Genomic DNA, 7125 nt, shown 5'->3' on the forward strand with positions numbered 1-7125 from the left:
TTGTTGGTCTTTTGATTTTTTGACTATGCCCTGAGGTTTAATAGAAAATATTATTTTTTCCTACAAATCAGTCAGAGTAATACCTGGCATGTTTTCTATAGAATATCTGAATATTTTACCTGCTTTTTGGGAGTCAGTCCCAAATTTTACTCATTCCATTTCAGAACTTTTTGTTTGAATATTGGCATATTCTGGTATAATAGCAAATAATGGTAATTCCTTGTACACCACTTAGCACCTGGAATAAAGGAGTTTCTGCTTACCATTTAGGGAATGCTTCACAATGCCACATTCCTTATGTTATCCACGAAAAAAACAGGTAAAAGCTAATTCTTCACACACACATATACCACACAAACATTTCACAAATATTTCCTGGTGATGTCAAGGTATATCTATTATCTTAAAGTATGTGTCTTCTGAAGAGACTCATTACTGAACAGAACTGGTGTGACTTGTAGACATGGTGGACTATCATTATGCAGTGCTCTGCTAGCAGCATATTCTGAAGATAAAGACAAAAAAAAAGACAGAAAAATCAGTCTCTAGAAATGTCATAAACCTCAAAACACTGAAAAATATCCCTGGAAAAATAGCTAGCATTTTGAAGTTGCTTACAAACACAGATTCTAGGATTGATTCCCCAATGACACAGATGAATAATATTTCAAAAACTGAAGATTTGATTTAATGTAATAAAAATGGTAGTTTTTAATCATGTCATTATGATGCCTTTTGTCATAAAGATGATGAGCATGTTTCCAAAATAAAAATTGTGATATGATGTTAAGACAGGAGATGGGAAGTTATTCTGAAATATAGAGTGTGATAAACCTGAACAATGATATAATTGTAATGATGTTACATGTGCCAAGGTTATTGAATGCTTTTCAAGATTCTAGCTAATCCCTTTTAAGATGTGCACTAATCCCAGAAAAGTTCTGAATCTCTACAATTGCTTTTCAATGAATATCACCTTTTTGTAAAAGCAGTACTGTGTAAGCTATTCATAGATCAATTTGAAAACAAATTTTGAGGTTTATTCAATTCATTGGTTTTCATGATTTGAGATACTGAATTTTAATATACTACAAATTGGATGGCTGAGGTATCCATTTTCATCCCAGAGTAGCATTATTTTAGGGAAAAAAGAGGCTTTTGGTTTTCTTTGAGGTGGAAAAAATGCACTTAGAAATGTTAGTCTATTTATATAGAAAAGTTTTTTGATTAAACATATTTATCACAGTGTTACAAAATATCTTGTAAGACTACTACTACGCCATTAACATAGAAGGGTATTTTTACAATACAGGGAGATAAAAAATTATTGCAAATGTAAATTTTTAAGGCAGTTTCAGAAAAGAAATAGTGTTCTCATACCCTTAGATTATGTCTGGCTAGGTTTTATTATTGAAATTCATGAGCATAAGAGCTGAAAAAGAAATTTAGAATTTTTTTTATTGAAATAAATGGGATTTCATTTATCTAAAATACAGACTCTAGAATAAGAAATTTTTAATCCTTAAAGAAGAATTCATGTTTAATTTTGCTATTTATGTTATCATGTGTTGTCTGGAGACATATTCTCCCCCTACCCACACAGCTTAATTTTTTCTGTATTACATTATCATTCTCAGTTGTATGACTGGCTCTATACTACACTCAACTACTAGAAATTAGATTTCAGCCATCAAGTCATTGATTTGCCTTGCCTTGAAATATGTTTCTGGGAATCACCACTATCCAGACACAGTAGTTCTGGGAATTAAATTGAAAAACAGCCGGTCAAATAGGAATATATGAATAGAAGAAGAATCCATATCCAGAGCTATGAAAGCTTCTCTCTTGCTTTGTATACAGCATCAATTCTGAAGGTCCTAGATCAGTCAGGATGTAACAATCAGCTTGAAAATATGTGTGGGGCAAAACTTCAAGCTTCTTCTAATGTATAAATAAGTCAGTCTATAAACTAATTTGACAAGGATTGTACACCAGCAGAAAATACACCATGTAGGACAAATGTATTTTAAATAAGGATGCCAGAGTCTCTGAGTCCATGACCAGAGACAGGAAGGATGCACACATTGCCTGTTTCTAATCACTAACATGTCTGACTCTTTCTATGGGGATATTTTTCTCTGGTTATTACAGAGTCAATCACATGTGCTCTCCAGGCACACAGAACAAGAAATGTTTTCCTTGTGGCCAGCATTACTTCTGCTCCTTTCTATATTCATTTTGTGACTTCTGGGTTCAGTATTTTTTCCCACCAAAATTTTTGAAGATGTGTCTTATTTTAGCCTCACCTGTAATTTTCTCTAACATTATTATTTTGTATAATATGTTTTATATATTCTTTTTTCGCATTATGTTCAGCTTTATGAAATCTAATCAGGCTTGGTTGCTATGTGATCATGTTGTGTTTGCCTATATTCTGTCTCCTGCATTATTTCTACAGCCTTTTAACTCTAATACCCTGCCACAGTGCTTCTAAATCACTTTATCCCAAAATCAAATTACAAGAAAAAGCTGGAGGAAAAAAACTCTCTCATTCTCCTGGATGATTCTGTTTGCTTTTCCTTATAATGTGCATCAGTTTATTAATATAGCTCATAGATTTTATAGCTTAGCTGTGTTTCTTCTAAATAAAGCAGATGAAAAATCCTGCATGACTGTAATAGTCTAATTGTGTGTTTAGAGTAACACAAGTTAAGAATCCAAGAGATAAGCTTCTCATAGGAAAAGTAATCCGTTTACTGTGCATTTTTATGATATTTGTTATTTAACAAATAAATAAATAAAATGAAGCACTTTAAAAGGATTTAAGATATCAAATAATTTTATGGCTCACTTATTAAAAGTTCCCATGAAACACTGTAAGTTGTAGCATTGGCACTGAAATGACTATGAAAGTGTCCCAACACATCTGTCAGCTAGCAAGTAATATCTTTATCTTGCAGGGTAGACTGTGTCATAAGAGATGTTACATGAGATAAAACCTGCATATGGGAACAAAAGTGTTGGAACAATATTAAAATACCAGTAGTAAAAAAGGAAGCAGAATATATATAATGGTTTATGTGCATATTGTATATTTATATAAACACAAGTATTTAATGAAACATAATACAGAATCTATGCATGTAAATGTGCATAAGTATATATATGTGCATGCTTTTCAATGTTTTGCAAAAATATTAGATTATTCAGGATTTCCTAAAATTAGATGTCTTCAGTTATTCTGAGTACATTATTTCTCTCCCGTATTATTTATTTAGACATCCTTTCTGAAGGATTTTTTTCTGTGTGCTTCAAATGCAAATTCAGATGCAAATTGTCTCAACAACATGCCAAGATTAGCAGCACCCCACACAGATTGTGCAGAGGGAACACACAGTTTTTCCAAATTCCTTAATAAATCCACTCAAAAAGCAAGGTTTCCCTTGGCTGAATTTGAATCCCAGAAGAGAATGCTCATTTTCAGTAGCTGATCAAAAGATTTATCTGAGTTATATTCTCTCTTTTGATTCCACCACCGTACAAACTCTGAACATCTTGCTCAGTGATGCAGAAGACAGCATAAAGTAATTCAAACTCCTATTACAACTTGCACCATCTTTTTTCTTGGCTTCCATGAGTGATACTCATCATTCAGCTACCCAATTTTGAGATCCCTCATGCTGCAAAAAAACTGCAATGCATCTTTTACAATATGTAGTAGAAGAGAAACTCACATGCAGTACTGCTACCATCCTTTTGTTTTCAAATTACTGCCTGGCACCACCTCTAAGCCACTGTTCCAGATGCATAAACAGAGACTCTGTTCAGGTGACAGAGAAGAGAGACATACAAGTCATTGCTTCTTTTGACTGGTAACACAAACTTGTCAAGTCAGGTACATCTCACATCATGGTCTTGCCCATGACTTCATTTGTGTTGTTTTTAATGTGCCCACATTGAATCCAATCAATGGCTCTTAAGTATCTGCAGCAAAGTTTATGAATGTTCAAGTGATGACAACATGCCACAGCATCAAAACTGTTTTGGATTTCTATGGCCAAATCCCTGATTTTTTTTTTCTCAAGGCTTCTTGTGATGTGGGGAAGGGGATGCAAGGGGAGCAAGCATTACTAGCCAAATGGGTTCTTATGGAATGCTAACTCCATTTTAGGTGGGTTTTAGTTACTCATGAAAAACAAAGCATAACACCAAGAAAAGGAAACAAACCCAAAACCAGAATAAAAAGCCCAACACATTTATCTTTTAAGATGTTGTTTCACTTTATTCTTCCTCATTCTTCCACAACTCTGAAATAGTTGTTGAATATTTCTGAAAGTCATGGAAGGTAAGAAATTTGGAAAATATAAATTCTAAAGCAGATATTTAGAGTACAACATTGTAGCATTATAGGCTACACACCAATTAAAAACATACAGAAACTGTTGCTCATGACAAAGTAGCGTGGCTTCCCATATAAAATTAAAAAATGTGATAGCAGTTGAGGACCAACAGCTGAGTAAAAGTTTCTTTTATATATTACTGAATTATTTTCTGTTTGAATTATAGTGAGAATTTCCCCAATGTTTGTATATGCATGACTGCCACAGTAGGTGGTTTGTGTTAATATGGATTTAGTTTTGTACATATAATAAATGCATAATTACTTCAAGCCAAATATTTGTTCATTGCTGAAGGAATACAATAATTTAAATGTAATTATATTGTACAGACCCTGTTCCCCCCCTGACTAAAGTCAATTGAGTTCTTAGTAGTTGATTATGATGGTTGGATCTGGTTCAGTTATGTGAAGATAATAAGGATGAAAGTGACCCCTGCAGTTTGGAGAGGATGAGAACCTCAGGTCACAGTACTCTCAATCACCATTTTGGAGACTCCACAGTACTGAACACTAGGCCCTTGATAATTCATTTACTCAGTGGTACTGTCTAATGAAAACTGCACAATGATGTAAGCTTGGCTTTTGGAACGAAATTTGCATTGCAGCTACAAAAAATCTTGTCCAAGTGCACCAAAGTGCTGTTCTTTACAAAATAGCATTTGCTTATGGAAACAGCATTCTTTTCACCAGTCTTTTTATAGGTTGGAAGTGTTTTATTTTCTTTTTCTTTCCTAGTATAATAATTCTGAAAAACTAAAATTGTTCTTTCCTACTCTCTCTACTTCCTTCTTTTTCCTTCAGCTTTCTTCCATTTGAGTTCTTTAACTCTTATAATTATGTCACTCTTGGAAAGATGAGTAAATGTATGGGAAACATAACCACTAGTGCCAAGTCAGAAGAAATCACCATGAAGAAACAAGCCAATGGTTTGGATTCAGAATCGACATTTTCACCCTTTGAGGTCCTGAACATATCTTGGCAGGACATAACCTTCTAAAAAAAGCTAGGTTTACCAATAGCTCTCTCTTATAGAATGGAGATACAAACAAGCCTGCTATACAAAGTGGCAAATTTCTCCCTGACTTTTATTGGAGATTCCTTTTCTTTGTCTTCAAAGATCTCAGTAGTGCTTTTTGCCACAACACAGCACTAGAAACATTGATTTGGGACAACAATAAACTGTGCTCACTAATTTCTTGTCCAAGACAGTGCTCTCCTAGAACCTTCTATTCTATATCTTTTAAGATGTATTTTTTCTTGGATGTTTTTTCCTGCATTTGATTATACTATACAATGCTTTCCATCTTGAGTTGGGAATTGTGTGCTTCTTTCCAATATTATTTAGAATGGACACATCACTGACCTTTTTCTTTCAATTACAGAACAGAAATAATTATTGGATTATTTAGGGAGTTAGGCATGTCCAACTGTACTGTTTTCTGTAAATAATTAAGAGGCTATCTTAGTATTTTCAGGACCAAAGCTTCAATCTCTTTGTTAAGTGAGATAAAATGCATATTTGGAATGAATAGTTCTAATTATGAAAATGTACAGTGGTTCCTGGACTCTGGAAACAGAAATGTCCCTATGTAATCCTTATCCCACAGAGAGCACTGTAATGTCTAACCATTGCCCCACAGATTAAAAGCTCCTCACCAGAAGAGCCTGAAGAAAGGCTCAGGTCTCTTGACTTCTGTTTACTATGGAATATGTATAAAGTACATTGTATAGGTAATTATTCTGCTGTTAAAAGGACCAGCTAAGATACAATATGAATATATGTATATATGCTCTTTGAATTTATGATCAAACCACTCTTACCTAGAGTCCTAGAAATTAAATACATTCTTAGAAAAGAAATCCCATCACACAGTTCAACATTATCTTTGAAGTCTAACACATTAACAAGAGTTTTAGAAGAACTTTGAACCCTCAGACTTTTCTGTTCTCTTCATAAAATTTATTAAACTTGACAAAAAGTTTTTACTTTTTTCCCTAGTATTTATCTGCTGTTTTAAATGCAGTAAAAATACAGAAAGATAGGTGGAAAGATGGGGGAAGAGAGAAATCCTTTCTCTGTGAGTTAAACAGAGGGGTGCACCAGCTAATTGTGTATCCATTGCGCTTAGGCACTGAGAATGTTCTCTGTCCTACCAAACAGGATGACCCCCCCAAATCCACCCCTAGGTCATGTACATATTCACACTGAAATTGTGAAACAAAGATACAGCCACATAGCCCTGGGCAGATTTGGGAAAGTTAGAGGAGGACATGCACTGAAGAAAACAGCTCAGTCCAAAGTTCTCCAAGACTACTATCACATTACAGGGGTTAATTCTATTGGCCAGCAGGCAGGCATGGTAGGTTTTTCCCATGCTGGAGCTGTTAATGCCAGAAAGTCTGCTGACTGCAGTGGGTGTGTTCCTTTTCCTTCCAGCACTGTCAGAAAAATCCTTTCCCTCCATATTTTCTGACATGTAAGGACCCAGTTATAAGAGGTTGTAAGCAGAAGGGAGAAATGGGGGCAGCATCCTTATTCTGACCCTCTAGAGAGAATGTTTTCCACTGAGTATTTTGCTGATTTTAATACTTCTGGAGTTAAAGCAAGGAAAGCTCTGGCCATCTGGCTGCATAAAAAATTCATTCATCAGGTAAACTGTCAGGGAGGAAGTTACTGGGACATGTCATGACAAATTATAAATTTATCTATTTCCTAAAAACAGACA

The sequence above is a fragment of the Lichenostomus cassidix genome, chromosome 1Aa (genome assembly GCF_008360975.1).
Source record: "Lichenostomus cassidix isolate B80296 chromosome 1Aa, HeHo_3.0, whole genome shotgun sequence".
Taxonomy (NCBI): Eukaryota; Metazoa; Chordata; class Aves; order Passeriformes; family Meliphagidae; genus Lichenostomus; species Lichenostomus cassidix.